Raw genomic sequence first — 17,205 nt, forward strand, 5'->3', positions numbered from 1 at the left:
TAAAATGTGGGAAGGAAAGTAAGAAAATATACATTATTTTTTTTTATTTTAATGATGTGTTTGAGCCTAAATGGCTATCAGGCTAAAGAAAGCAAATATAATAAGTGGTTAATATACTTAAAAAACAGGGCAACCACAAATCAAAACTGAACATTACATTCACAAAAAATGAGAAGAAAAGTACTCAAACGTAAAATAAATGGAAACAAACTGAGCAAAAAAGGAATGAAAAGAAAAACAAAGAATCAACTGGAAAACAAGGTTGAAAATGGCAATAAATACAAATATAAAAATAATCATCTTAAATGTCAATGGACTGAATGCTTCAATCAAAAGAAACAGAGTGGCAGATTGGATAAAAAAGCAAAAACCTTCAATCAGTTGTCTACAAGAGACTCACCTTAGGATGAAGAACACATATAGATTGTGAGGTGATGGGAAAAGATACTTCATGCCAATGGACAAGACATTAAAATAGAAGTTGCAAAACTAAAATCAGACAAAATAGATTTTAAAATGAAGGTCGTAAAAAAAGACAAGAAGGACACTATTTAATGGTTAAAGGATCCATTCAAGAAGATATTACAGTAATCATTATGTATGCCCCTAATATAGAAACCACCAGAAACCTAAAACAAATATTAACAAACATAAAAGGAAAAACTGATGGGAATACAATGGTTTTGAAAGCCTTAGCCACAGCAAACAGAAAATCAAGAGAAAGAAAAGGCATCCAAATAGGAAGAGTAGAGGTAAAACCGTCACTGTATGCAGATGACATGATACTATATATAGAAAACCCTAATGACTCAACCCAAAGACTACTTGAACTGATCAACAAATTCAGCAAAGTAACAGGACATAAGATTAACATTGAGAAATCAGTCACATTCCTATATACTAAAATGAAATATCAGAAAAGGAACATACAAAAAATACCATTTAAATCACACCCCAAAAGACCATATACCTGGGCATACACTTGACCAAGGAGATCAAAGATGTACGCTGAGAACTATGAAATATTAATCAAGGAAATTAAAGAGGATGCAAAGAATTGGAAAGATATTCCATGCTCCTGGATTGGAAAAATCAATATTGCAAAAATGGCCATACTAGCCAAAGCAATCTACAGATTCAATGTGATCCTTATCAAATTACTCAGGACATTTTTCACAGAACTACAATAAACAATCCAAAAATTTATATGGAACCACAAAAGACCCAGAATTGCCAGAGCAATCCTGAGGAACCAAAACCAAGCAGGAGGCATAACTCTCCCAGACTTCAGGAAATATGACAAAGCCGCAGTCATCAAGACAGTGTGGTACTGGTACCAAAACAGACAGACAGACAAATGGAACAGAATAGAGAACCCAGACATAAACCCAGACACCTATGGTCAATTCATTAATCTTTGACAAAGATGCAAGAACAGAATAGGAAAAAGAGAGCCTTTTCAGCAAGTATTGCTTGGAAAACTGGACAGTTGCATGCAAATCAATGAGAGTAGAACACACCCTCACACCATGCACAACAATAAACTCAAAAAGCTGAAAGAGTTAAACATAAGACAAGACCCCATCAAACTCCTGGGAGAGAACATAGGCAACACATTCTCTGACAGCATCCTTACAAATGTTTTCTCAGATCATTCTCCCAAGGCAACAGAAATAAGTGCAAAAATAGAGGCGGGTTAAGATGGTGGAATAGAAGGACTGGAGCTCAACTTTTCTCCTAAAAACAACAAAATTCACAAATAAAGACTGAGCACACTTCACTCAAATGGACCAAAAACCTTAAAAAAGATATCCTACTCCAGAAGAAAAAGAGGAGGCCACATCAAGGGTAGGAGCAGTGATATCATGATATAATCAACCCCATACCTCCTGGGTGGGAAGATCCACAGATTGGAAACTAACTGGTTCTCAGATACTCATCTACAGAAGTGAGAGTTCTGAGCCCCACATCAAACTCTCACGTGTGGGGATCTGGCATGGGGAGAAAATTCCCTGGAGCATCTGGTATTGAAGGTCAGTGGGGCTTGTGTGCTGTAGCTCCACAGAACTGGGGGAAATGGAGACCCCATTCTTAAAAGGCACACATGGACTTTCACGTGCCCTGGGTCCCAGGGCAAAACAAAGTCTCCATGGGAATCTGGGTCAAACCTGACTTCACTTCTTGAAGGACATCCTGGGAAAACAGGGCTGAACTTGCTTTGCTGTGAGGGAAGGACATTTAAAGCAAAGATCTTGGGAATATTCAGCAGCTTGCCTGTTTCTGGAGGTGGCCCTTTTGGGAAAATCTGGCCCCACCCATCAGTCAGCTACTGAGAAGCCCCAGGGCAAACAAAAACTGATGTGGGATCACAGCCCGGCCCTCAGTAAACAGGCTCCCTAAAGACATCTCAGGCACACAGCTGCCTCGAATCCCATCCAGAGACTAAGCCCCACCCACCATAGGAATTAAATTTGCCTCCATCTGCTGGGGGGCAGGCATCTGCCCCTCCCATCAGGAAGACTACAGCAAGCCCCCATACTGACTTCAGCCACAGGGGGGCAGACATCAGAAGTAAGAGAGGCTACAATTCTATTATAGGTTTTGGCTCACAATGCCAAAAACCTATAAAAAGGAAAAGACAGAGAACTATAACTCAGATGAGGGAGAAAGGAAAAACCCCAGAAAGTCAGCTAAGTGAGGAGGAGATTCTTAGCCTCCAGGAAAAAGGCTTTAGACTGTTGATGCTGAAGATGATGCAAGACATTGGAAATAAACTGGAGGCAAAGATGGATAAATTACAGGAAACACTGACCAAAGAGATACAAGATATAAAACTTAAACAAGAAGAGATGCAAAATACAATAACTGAAATAAAAAATTCACTAGAAGCAACTAACAGCACGATACGGAAGGCAGAAGAATGAATAAGTGAGGTGGAGGATAGATTAGAAGAAATTATGGATGCAGAACACAAAAGAGAAAAAAGATTGGAAACAAATGAAGAGAGTCTCAGAGAACTCTGGGACAATGTTAAATGCACCAACATCCATATTATAGGGATGCCAGAAGGAGAAGAGAGAGAGAAGGGGACAGAAAAAAATATTCCAAGAGATAATAGATGAAAACTTCCCTAACATGGGGAAGGAATCACTCACTCAAATCCAGGAAGCACAACGAGTACCATATAAAATAAATCCAAGGAGGAACACCCCAAGACACATATTGATCAAACTGACCAAAAATAAAGACAAAAAGTAAATCTTGAAAGCAGCTAGGGAAAAGAAACAAATAACATACACAAGAACCCCAATAAGGTTATTGGCAGATTTTTCAACAGAAATTCTGCAGGCCAGAAGGGAGTGGCATGATATACTTAACGTGATGAAAGGAAAAATCCTCCAACCAAGATTACTCTACCCAGCAAGGCTCTCATTCAGATTTGAAGGAGAAATCAAAACCTTCACAGATAAGCAAAAGTTGAGAGAATTCAGCAACACTAAATCAGCCTTACAACAAATACTAAAGGAATTTCTCCTGGCAGAAAAGAACAAGAGAAGAAGGAAAGAAAAAAAGCAACAAAAACAAATCCAAAGCAATTAATAAAATGGCAATAAGAATATATATATCAATAATTACCTTAAATGTTAATGGAATAAATGCCCCAACCAAAAGACATAGACTGGCTTAATGGATATGAAAACAAGACCCATATATATATATATATATATATATGGAGTCTTCAAGAGACCCACTTCACTTCTACGGACACATACAAATGGGAAGCGAGAGGATGGAAGAAAATATTTCATGCAAATTGGGATCAAAAGAAAGCTGGGGTAGCAATACTCATATCAGACAAAATAGACCTTAAAATGAAGAATTTTTAAGGGACAAGGAAGGACATTACATAATGATCAAAGGATCAATCCAAGAAGAAGATAAAATGATTTTAAATATCTATGCACCCAACACAGGTTCACCACAGAACAGAAAAGAGAAAAAAGATTGGAAACAATATATAAGGCAACTGCTAACAACCTTAAAAGGGCAAATTACCAATAACACAATAATAGTGGGGGACTTTAACACCCAACTTACAGCAATGGACAGATCATCCATACAGAAAATCAATAAGGAAACACAGGCCCTGAATGATGCATTAGACCAGATGGACTTAATAGACATTTATAGGACATTCCATCCAAAAGCAACAGAACACACATTCTTCTCAAGTGCACATGGAACATTCTCTAAGATTGATCACATCCTGGGCTACAAATCCAACCTCAGCAACTTTAAGAAAATTGAAATCATATCATGCATCTTTTCCAACCACAATGCTATATGACTAGAAATCAACAACAAGAAAAAACTGTAAAAAACACAAACACGTGGAGACTAAACAACATGCTATTAAACAACCAGTGGATCACTGAAGAAATCAAAGAGGAAATTGAAAAATACCTAGCAGCAAATGACAACAAAGATATGACACTCCAAAACCTATGGGATGCAGCAAAAGCCTTTCTAGGAGGAAAGTTTATAGAAATACAAGCCCACCTCAGGAAACAAGAAAAACCCAAATAAACAAGCTAACTTTCCATCTAAAGCCACTCAAGAGAGAAGAACAGACAAGACCGAAAGTTATTAGAAGGAAAGAAATCATAAAGATCAGAGCAGAAATCAATGAAATAGAACAATGAAAACCACAGAAAAGATCAATGAAATGAAAAGCTGGTTCTTTGAAAAGATCAACAAAATTGATAAACCCTTAGCCAAACTTATCAAGAAAAAAGAGACAGGACTCAAATAAATAAAATTAGAAATGAAAAAGGAGAAGTAACAGCAGACATCACAGAAATACAAAGGATCATAAGAGACTACTCTATGCAACTATACGCTAATAAAACGGAAAACCTAGAAGTAATGGACAAATTCTAAGGAAAGTACAATCTTCCAAGACTAAACCAAGATGAAATAGAAAAGATGAATGGACCAATCACAAGAACTGAAATTGAAACTGTGATTAAACAACTTCCAACAAACAAAAGTCCAGGACCAGATGGTTTTACCGGCGAATTCCATCAAACATTCAGAGAAGAGCTCACACCTCTCCTTTTGAAACTATTTCAAAAAATTGCAGAGGAAGGAATACTCCCAAACTCATTCTATGAGGCCATCATCACCCTGATACCAAAACAAGACAAAGATTCCACAAAAAAAGGAAACTACAGGCCAATATCACTGATGAACATTGATGCAACAATCCTCAACAAAATACTAGCAAACTGCATCCAACAATACATTAACAGGATTGTACATCACGATCAAGTGGAATTTGCCCCAGGGATGCAAGGGTTCTTCAATATCCACAAATCCATCAGTGTGATACACCACATTAACAAACTGAAGAATAAAAACCATATGATCCTCTCAATGGACACAGAAAAAGCCTTTGACAAAATCCAACACTCATTTCTGATAAAAACCCTTCAGAAAGTGTTCATAGTGGGAACCTGCCTCAACAACATAAAGGCCATATAAGACAAACCCAGAGCGAACATCATTCTCAATGGTGAAAAGCTGAAAGAATTCATGCTGAGATCAGGAACAAGACGAGGATATCCACTCTTGCCACTCCTCTTCAACATAGTTCTGGAAGTCCTAGCAACAGCAATCAGAGAAGTAAAAGAGATGAAAGGAATCCAAATTGGAAAGGAATAAGTAAAACCATCACTATTTATTTGCAGATGACATGATGCTATACCCAGAGAATCCTGAAGACTCGACCATAAAGCAATTAGAATTCATCCATGAATTTGGCAAAGTTGCAGGTTACAAAATCAATACACAGAAATCAATGGCATTTTTATACACTAACAATGAAAGAGCAGAAAATGAAATTAGGGAAGGAATCCCATTTACCATCACATCCAAAAGAATAAAATACCTAGGAGTAAACCTATCTAGAAGACAAAAGACCTGTACTCTGAAATCTATAGAGACACTCATGAAAGAAATCAAAGATGACACAAATAGATGGAAGGACACACCATGCTCTTGGATTGGAAGAGTTAATGTTATCAAAATGACTCTACTACCTAAGGCAATCTACAGATTAAATACAATCCCTATCAAATTACCCAGGACATTTTTCACAGAACTCAAACAAAATATTTTAAAGTTTGTTTGGAAGCACAAAAGACCCGGAATAACCAAAGACATACTGAAAAAGAAAAATGGAGCTGGAGGAATCAGGCTCTCGGACTTCAGACTATACTACAAAGCAACAATCATCAAAGCCGTATGGTACTGGCACAAAGACAGAAATGTAGATCAGTGGAACAGGATAGAGAGGCCAAAATTAAACCCATGCACCTACAGCCAACTCATCTATGACAAAGGGGGCAAGAATACACAATGGAGAAAGGACAGCTTCTTCAATAATTGGTGCTGGGAAAACTGGACAGCTACAAGGAAAAGAATGAAATTAGAAAACTCCCTAACACCATACACAGAAGTAAACTCCAAATGGATTAAAGACCTAGATATAAGACCAGATGCTATAAAACTCTTAGAGGAAAACATAGGCCAAACACTCTCTGACATAAATGACAGCAACATCTTCTCAGATCCACCTATCAGAGTAGTGACAACAACAACAAAAAATAAACAAATGGAACCTAATCAAACTTCAAAGTTTCTGTACAGCAAAGAAAACCATAAACAACACAAAAAGACAACCCACAGAATGAGAGAAAATCTTTGCAAGTGAATCAACTGACAAGGGATTAATCTCCGAAATTTAGAAACAACCTCTGCAGCTCCATACCAAAAATGCAAACAACCCCATCAAAAAATGGGCAGAAGATCTAAACAGACAGGTCTCCAAAGAAGACATACAGATGGCTGAGAAGCACATGAAAAGATGTTCAATATCACTCATTATTAGAGAGATGCAAATCAAAATCACTCTGAGGTACCACCTTACACCAGACAGAATGACCATCATCGAAAAGTCTACAAACAATAAGTGCTGGAGAGGGTGTGGAGGAAAAGGAACCATATTCCACTGTTGGTGGGATTGTAAATTGGTGCAACCACTGTGGAAAGCAGTATGGAGGTTCCTCAGAAAACTAAAAATAGAACTACCATTTGATCCAGCAATCCCACTCCTGAGCATCTATCCAGAGAAAACCATGACTCGCAAAGACACATGTACTCTGATGTTCATTGCAGCACTATTTACAATATCCAAGACATGAAACAACCTAAATGTCCATCATCAGAGGAGTGGATCAAGATGTGCTGCATATACACAATAGAATATTAGTCAGCCATTAAAAGGAATGAAATACCAGCATTTTTTTTCAACATTGATGGACCTAGACATGATGGTGCTAAGTGAAGTCAGCCATACAATGAGACACCGACATCAAATGCTTTCACTGACATGTGGAATCTGAAAAAAGGACAGACTGACCTTCCTTGCAGAACAGATACTGATTCACAGACATTGAAAAACTTATCGTCTCTGGAGGAGACAGTTTGGGCTTGGGGGAAGGTGCTTGGGCTGTGGGATGGAAATCCTGTGAAATCGGATTGTTATGATCATTATACAACTACAGATGTGATAAATTCATTTGGGTAAAAAAAATACACCTTCATGTGGGATGATTTTTCCCAGAATATCAACCAAAAGGTGTCAGAAGATTTCTCTCCTTTCAAATGATAAGGAAACTGTGAATAACTGAGTAGGAAGGAAGAAAAAAAAAGAATAAAAAAGTGAGGGAGAGGTAGAGGAATTGGGCTCCAGGGAGGGAGTTTGTAGGTGCAAAATTTCCCCCACCCTGTGAAATCCACTTTCTGGTGGGAATATCAGCCTAGATTGAGGGGGATATGGAGCACTGGATGAGATCACATTGAAAATTTTGCATAAGGATGACTGGACATGACCCCCACAAATGGTCAATACCATTATCCTGCACTCCTCAGTCTGATATCCTCATCTATCAGTGCAGGCAGAGGCTGGTTGATGAAGCTCAGGCTAGAGAGATCAGAACCTTTGAGAAGACTGGAGTAGGCTGCATGAAAAGAGCTGAAAGACATGGAGTGTGGCAACAGATGGTGCACATGGAAGAATTTTGGGACCACCAGAGAGGCAAGAGGATGCACAAGGAGAGCAGATGGACCACAATAGGAGTTTTTTGCCCTCTAAACTGTCAGGCAAGAGTATACTGCCTACAGAATGTCAGGGATAAGTGCAAAGTACAGACCCATCATGGGTTACAGAGGTGGGCATAGGATGCTGTTTCAGCTGAAAGAACTGTAAGCAGACAACAACCATTTACCCCACTCAGCATGAGCCCCTGGTGATCACAAGGGCTGCCAACACTGCACATTTCCTAGCAAGGGGAAATTGGCCAGCACAAGCTGAGGAAAGAGGCAGCAAGCATACAAACTAAAAGCAGCCCTTGTACCAAAAATATTAAACCCACACAAGCTACACAGAGATGCTCCTTCATATAAATAGCCTTCAAGAATACAGTACATAATTATTTCTCCTAAACTCAGAGTAAGGGAAATATAAGTAAAGTGAAAAAGAGTAACCTCCTTCCAAGACCAAAACCAAGATGAAGACCAAGAGAATTCCCTTGAAACTACAAACAATGAAACAGATTTCTTCAGTGTAATGGACAATGAGTTCAAAATGAGGTAATAAAAATACTGAAGTAATTAACAAGGCTATTTGTAGAAATGCAGCTTACTGTCAAAAAAGGAATGAGAAACTATAAGGAGGATCTAAAAAAATTAGAAAATGCATTTGCCAGGAATAAAGCTGAGATAAAAGTAACGAATAACAGAATGAATAATACAAAAGAACAAATAAGTGATCTGGAAGATAAATTAATGTAAATAACCCAATCAGAATAGCATATAGAAAGCCAAATTTAAAAGAAGTGACATAAGAGACCATTGGGATGATATAAACCATGCCAATCTGCACATAATATGGGTCTCAGAAGGAGAAGAAAGAGAAAAGGGGATTGAAAATATATTTGAAAAAAAATGTGACTGAAAAATTCCAAACCTAGGGAAAGAAAAATATAGCCAGATATATGAAGTAGAGGAGGTTCAATCAAGTTGAAGCCAAAGAGACATACACAAGACATATTATAATAAAAATGGGTGAAGTTAAATATAATGAGGGGATTCTAAATGCAGGAAGAGAGAAAAAAAAAACCTGATTATAAGGGAACACCCATAAGGCTAACAGTTGATTTCCTATAGAAACAAAACAGGCCAATAATCAGTAATTACCTTAAATGTCAATGGACTAAATGCTCCAATAAAAGGACACACACTGGCAGACTGGATGAAGAAAAAGAGGAGTTCCCAAGGTGGTGCATCAGAAAAAAAAAATGCAATGAGTATATATACCTGTGGGTGTGGGCCTAAAAAGAAAAATAAAGAGCCAATGAGAGCTCTACTAGGACAAAGACAGAATGAAAATGAGGTGATGGAAAAATATATTTCATGCAAACAAAGGTGACAATAAAGAAGGGATTGCAGTCTTGAGACAAAATAGAGTTTAAAACAAAGGCTGTAACAAAAGATAAAGAAGAACAGCTATATAATAATAAAAGTATCAATATAAGAGAGGATTTTATACTCATCAACATATAGGAGCACTCAAAAACAGAAAACAAATACTAACAAACATAAAGGGAGAAATCAGTGGGAATAATCAATAATAGCAGGAGACTTTATCCAATCCAGGAGCATGGAATATATTTCCATTTCTTCACTTCCTCTTTAGCTTCCTTGATTAAAGTTTTATTGTTCTTGGCATATAAGTCCTTTACCTCCTTGGCCAGGTGTATTTCCAGGTTTTTGATTTTTTGGGGTGCAATTTTAAAAGGTATTGTATTTCTGTATTCCTTTTCTAATATTTCATTGTTAGTATACAGAAATGTGACTGATTTCTGAATGTTAATCTTATATCCTCCTACTTTGCTGAATTTTTTGATCAGTTCAAGTAGTTTTTGGGTTGAGTCCTTAGGGTTTTCTATATATATATTATCATGTCATCTGCATACAATGACAGTTTTAGTTTTTCTCTTCCTATTTGGATGCCTTTTATTTCTTCTGTTTGTCTGATTGCTGTGGCTAGGACTTCCAATAGTATGTTTAGTAATGGTGCTGAGAGTGGGCATCCTTGAATTTAACAGCCCCAACACATAGATGGACAGATCTTCTTGACAGAAAGTCAATAAGGCAACAACGATTCTAAATGATACAATACAACAATTAAACTTAATTGATATTTTCAAGACCTTACATCCAGATAACCAGAATACACATTCTTTTCAATTGCCCATGAAACATTACCAAGGATTGACCACATACTAGGACACAAAGTAAACCTCAACAAAATTAAGAGTATAGAAATTAAATCAAGCATCTTTTACCATTACAGCATGAAACTAGAAATCAACCACACAAATAGAAATGAAAAACAAAAGACAACAAGCAGAAAAAAAAAACATACAGACTAAACATTATACTACTAAAAAACCAATGGGTCAATGAAGAAGTCAAAAAGGAAATTTAAAAATAACTGAGACTCATGTTGCAGCAGAACAAAGGGTGGGGGAAAAAATGTAATTGTAATGTATACATGTAAGGATAACCTGACCCCCTTGCTGTACAGTGGGAAAATAAAAAAAATAAAAATAAAAATAACTGAGAAAAAAAGACAATCTACAGAAAATATTTGCAAACAATGCAACGAGCAAGCTCTTAATTTTCAAAATATACAAACAGCACACACAACTAAGCAATGACAACAACAACAAACTAAAATGAAACATGGGCAGAAGAAAATAAAAGATACAGAGGAAGATCAAGATGGTTAAGTAGGACCTGGACTTTACAATCCTCCATGAACACATCAAAAATACACATTTCTGTATAGAAATTTTCACAGAAAACTAACTGGAGCCTGGTAGAAATACTCTTAAACAACCAAAGCTATAAGATTCTATGCAACCATGTAGAAAGTGAAGAGAAGGACCCATGCCCCTTGGAGGGGACTCACAGGAAAAAGTATTGTATGAATGGACACCCTCTTTGGCCAGTGTGTTGCTCAAGCCATATGTTGGATCTCAGCCCTGGTATCATACACAGGAAAGATGAACCAACCTGTCTGAAGAGTTAGTGGTACTAACAGGAAAAGCCTGACTCTGGAAGCCTTGAGTCTGCTCATAAGGAGCATATGCATTCTAGTTTGTTTGAGAATCAGGACTGAGAGGGTCCAGTAGCTGGCTGGATTCCCATGATATTCCTGCCCAAACCAAGTGAAGGCTTTAGCCCCAATTGTTTCAAAATGCAGTCTTATTCTGGGGTAAAGACATGGCTGTGAGACATAGAGGCAACTAAGACCTGAAGAGTCACCTGAACAAAGTGGGGCAGCCATTACTGGCACTTATAAAGACAACACATCAGCACCACCCCATGTCTCACACTCTTGCTGGACTCTAGCTGCCTGTTTCTAGAACCATGCCAAGTACCCACATCAGACCCTAGTGCTCCAGCACTGATGCCCTCTGGGGTGATGGTGCCAGTGTTGAGAGAGGAGATAGCAAAATTTAAAGATAACAGAGAGAACTTGGACCTGATTCTTAGGGCTTCTGCTCCCAAATATTTGTTGTAGAAAAAACATATTACAAAGGCTATTCATGACAATACCACAGCTAATGAAATACTCAACAGTGAAAATATAAAAGTCTTCTAAAATCAGCAACAAGAACAAGGATGCCAACTCTTGCCACTTTTTTTTTTAACTACACACATGGCATGTGGAAGTTCCTGAGCCAAGGATGAAACCTAGGTCACAGCAATGATGATGCTGAATCCTCAACCTACTGTGCCACCAAGAAACTCCCTCTTGCCACTTTTATAATATTGGAAGTCATAGACAAAGAAATCAGACAAGAAAAGGAAATTAAAAAGCATCCAAATTGGAAGGGAAAAAATAATAATAGCTGCAGTGAAGGCCTGAAGTCTTCTCCATAAAACCATTAGAACCAAGGCCTGAATTCGGTAAAGTTGCAAGACAAAAGATTAATGTAAGAAATCTTTTTCTTCTCTGTACATTAATAATATCTAGGGATTAACTTAATCAAGTAGGTGAAACTTCTATACTCGGAGAACAATAAAACATTGATGAAGCAATTTGAAAATAATTCAAAGAAATGGAAATTTCAATCATGTTCTTATGTGTATTGGACAAATTAATACTGTTAAAATGTTCATAACTTCCAAAGGTATCTACAGTTTAATATAAACCCTAACAAAATATCTGTGATATTTTCATATCTATCACCTATGAAATCCGACAACTAATTTCTCTACCATTTAACCGGTATTTTTGCTTTTTCCTGTATCATTATTGATGCTTTTCTATAAATATAGTGCATTTCCAGATAACTGTCTCCACCTCTTGCATTGTGCTCTATGTTTCTTAAGGACAAGAACTCTGCATTATACTTCAGATCTTGACTTAATATGCTATGCATTGTAGGCAAAACAAATCTTAATGACTAAGCTGCGGGAAGATTAATTATACATTCAAAAGTTGATGATCCAAAGAGGATGGGTATAAAATTCCTACTACTTTTAGAGTTTTATCCAAAATTCGACTGGGTTTATTCATTTTCAAAATCTGTTATTAAGCATATCTAGGAAATTTCCCCCATAGTCAATATAATATGTAAGTTCCTCTGACAATGCGAGCAATTATTCATGCAGTGAAGATAGGTCTACCTGTTGTTCTAAGGGATTCTAGTGTATTTTTATTTCTTGCCTTGTCTAATTCTACTTTGAGCTTAGGGAATGAGGAATAGTCTTTTATAAAGAATGAAACCCAGTGCATTCCACCAAGCTCTAGTATAGAAAAGTCCAAAGATTTTTTTTTAAGTAAAAGAAAACAAATGGAAAGAAAGAAATTTTATCATCCTTCCTTCCTATTAACTGTCCTTAAATTTGTTGAGGACAGTTACCTTGAGCTTGATTCTAAAGTATTAATTTCCAATAGGCAGTGGCAAAAATTATAGCTGAATTTTATTTTCAAAATAATATACATATATACTTTTAATACTGCATTTACACGTATGGTTAGAAAATAATTATCTATGAATCACTTCCATGATTTCCCTTCTCCTGAGAATGGCCTGCTTTAGTCATGTATACTTACCTTCAGACTTAAGGTAAGGATTAAGAGGTGAGCATATAGCATATGTCAGCCAAGTGCTTGACAAGTAGCATTATTCAATAAATATCTGTCCTTACTCCTTCTTGTTCTGGCTGTCCTTCCTCAAATTCATATACAATCCATGGTCAAACAATGCATTTATGCAGTCTACATTTATACTTACCCACTTGGAAGGATGAATATACAAAAATAACAAGAGACAGACCATCTGAAAAATAGAACTCTGACCATATTCTCTGCGCTAACCAATCCAGAAATCTAAATGACAAGTTTCTTCAGCAACCAGTCCAGGAAGTCAAATTGAACTGAGCAACAAACCAATGGCCAGGGCTTGTAAACTACCCTACTCTTGCCCCTTTTTCCAATTTAAGACCTACCAGAGAAGGCCATTGTCTTCAACACAATCACAAAGATCCCCCCACTTCTTCACACATGTTAGTGTGCCTCCAGTTTCCCCAGACCAATGGTTTCTAATAGAGCAAATCTGGAAGCCTTCCACTTTTTTCACTATAACAGTTTTTCATTTGTTATCTATCTTTTGAGTGTCTGCCAACTACAAGTGATAATGTTTAACTATCTTGCTATAGCAAGTTTAACAACTTTTCTTTTCATTTATTTTCACACATTTTCTATTTAAACTTGCAGCATTTTACTTTGAATCCTGCAGTAACCTCTTATGTTTTTCAACTCCTTTTTAAAAACTCTCACATTCTATAACTTAACCAGTTATATTTTATAGTTTTATCAGTTTAATATTTAGTTGTTTCAGTCTCTAGTCTGAACATACTCTTAATTTCCTAAAAAGCAAATATGAAATATTTGATATGACAAGAGGATTCCATGACTTAGTATCACTTAATTTCCTTTTCCACCATTTCCATTTCCTTAAATTTCCATGTTTATACCATGGCAAGCCAATGTTTCTCTCCCTTTTCATTTGCTAAAGCTTTTGATTTTTCTTGATTTTTCTACCAATCACAATAACTCATTCCTTCATTCTCAAATTAATTATCACCTTTGATAAGCTTTCTTATTTTCTTCAAAGAAATTTAAATCCCATATAAAGTTTAGTCATCATTATTATAAAAAATGTTGTAGTGGCTATTTAGATACTTGCTCTTTTCAAGATTTCAAGCAGATAAAAAGAGAGCTTCTCTTCTTTTTATTTTTGTATTCCCAGGTTGTGATGCTTGGTCAGTGCTATTAGTTGAAATAATGCAGGTATTGATAGATGCTCAGGAAAGTCTTCTATAGAGCCAACTCCTTTTTTTATTATTTCCAAATGAGTTGAGATTTATTTTTATATGGAGAACCCTATTATTATTTTTTTTGTCTTTTGTATTTTTAGGGCCACACCCAAGGCATATGGAGGATCCCAGGCTAGAGGTCTAATCAGAGCTGTGGCCACATGCTGGCACCACAGCCACAGATCTAAGCCTTATCTGCGACCTACATCACAGCTCACAGCAACACTGGATCCTTAACCAACTGAGTGAGACCAGGGATTTAACTTGCAACCTCATGGTTCATAGTCAGATTCATTTCCACTGCACCATTATGGGAACTCCAGAGAACACTGTTGTAAATAACTCCTTGTTAAGCATACAAAAATGAACATAGACAAAAAACACATCATTATATTTCCTATACATTTTGACTACATCCAAATTGCCTAATATCCTGATAGGCTACTTTTAAGTATTGTAACCAAGCAGGGGCCTATGGCATTCCTGGAAATAAAAGACTTTCTGTGTCCCCCATTTTTTGTTTTTAGGAAATGGGTCTTATTCAGCCTCCATGGCCTCTTCTGAGTTCCAAGGGGCAGGTTCAGACAGTTGCTCATCATGGAAGGAAGGGGATACAAAGACAAGGAGAAATAGCTAAGAAACAAAAGTATAGCCTTGGGGCAGGATCCCTGTTCCCTCTCAAGGAATACATATAATGACATAGGCATCTTATATATCTAAGAGAACACACTTGTACCACTTTGCTTCTTTTAGAAATGAATGCTTCAAAATTGAACAGCTTGTAGCCCTTTCTTGTGATTCTCCCTCATTTGCACCCTAATTACTATCACCTGTAAACTAAAGATTAGGCACCCTGAGCACAACTGCCTAAGGGTTAAAGATTATTAGCACATAGTATTTTTCAGGAACTTTCCTAGTTTATTTAAATCTCTGATCAATATTCCCTTTTCACAAATACTGTTATTCCAGGCAATAACTCAGAAAACAGCCACAAGGATCACAGTGAGATCTCTTTATGCCAGCTTCAATGACTAAGATTCCTCCAAAGAAAGAAGAATGCATGATTGCTCCGTTCTTTATTTTTTTTAAGATTTTTAGTTTTTCTCTATTATACTTGATTCACAATGTTCTGTTAATTTCTGCTGTACATAAAGTGACCCAGTCATACATTCATATATGTATATACACATATACTTTTTGATCACATTAATTTCCATCATTTCCATCAAAAATGACTAGATATAGGTTTCCTGTGTTATACAGAAGGCTCTCATTGAATATCCACTCGAAATACAATAGTTTGCCTCTACTAAACCAAATCTTCCAGTCCATCCCAATCTTGCCCCCTCCCTCTTGGCAACCACAAGTCTGTTTTCCAAGTCCACGGGTTAGCTTATTTTCTGTAGATAGGTTTATTTGTGCTGCTTAATGGATTCCCAATATAAGTGATATCATATTGTATTTGTCTTTCTTTTTATGAGTTAATTTAATATGAGAGTCTCTATTTCCATCCATGTTGCTGCATATGGCATTATTTTGTTCATCTTTATGGGTGAGTAGTATTCCATTGTGTATATGTACCACAATTTCTTAATCCATTAATCTGTCAATAAGTATTTAGGTTCTTTCCATGTCTTGGCTATTTTGAATAGTGCTGCAATGAACATAGGGGTGCATGTATCTATTTCACTGAAGGTTTTGTCTGGATATATGCCCAGGAGTGGGATTTCTGGGCCATATGGTAGTTTTATGTTAGTTTTATTTTCTTCTTTTTAAGATTTTTAAAAATTTTTTTCAATTATGGTTGATTTACATTTTACGCTAGACAGGAAACTCACCCAGTCATACATATATATACATTCTTTTCCTCACATTATTCTACACTACATTGCATCACAAGTGATTAAATATAGTTTCCTGTGCTACAAAGCATGATCTCATTGTTTATGCCCTCCAAATGCAATAGTTTGCATCCATTAAGCCCAAACTTCCAGTCCTATGCCACTCCCTCCACCTACCCCTCAGGAACTACAAGTCTGTTGTCCAAGTCTATGAAGTTCTTTTTTGTAGAAAGGTTTATTTGTGCAGTATATTAGGTTCCAGATATAACTAATATTATATGGTACTTGTCTTTATTTTTCAAATTTACTTCATTTAGTATGAGTGTCTCTAATTTCATTCATGTTTCTGCAAATGAAAATATTTTTCTTTTTTAATGGCTGAGTAATATTCCATTGTGTATATATACCACATCTTCTTAATCCATTTATCTGGACATTTAAGTTGTCTCCATGTCTTGGATATTGTGAATAGGGCTGTAATGAACATATGAGTGCAAGTATCTGTTTCAATCAAAGTTTTTTTCTGTATATATGCTCAAGTGTGGGAAGGTGGGTCATATGATAGTTCTATATTTAGTTTTCTGAGGTACATCCATACTGTTTTCTGTAGTGGTTGTACCAATATACATTCCCACCAACAATGTAGGAGGATACAATTTCTCCATACCCTCTCCAGCATTTGCTATTTGTTGACTTGTTAATGATGACCATTCTGACTGGTGTGAGGATGTACCTCATAGTAGTTTTAATTTGCATTTCTCTAATAATTAATGATGTTGAGCATTTTTTCAAGTTTATGTTAGCCATCTCTGTATGAGAAGAGAGAGCTACCTATTCAGGT

Source organism: Sus scrofa, chromosome 12, assembly GCF_054392235.1.
Source record: "Sus scrofa isolate SSC_HxYL_T2T_F1_AM1 chromosome 12, Sscrofa_HxYL_maternal_Yorkshire_Landrace_v2.0, whole genome shotgun sequence".
NCBI lineage: Eukaryota > Metazoa > Chordata > Mammalia > Artiodactyla > Suidae > Sus > Sus scrofa.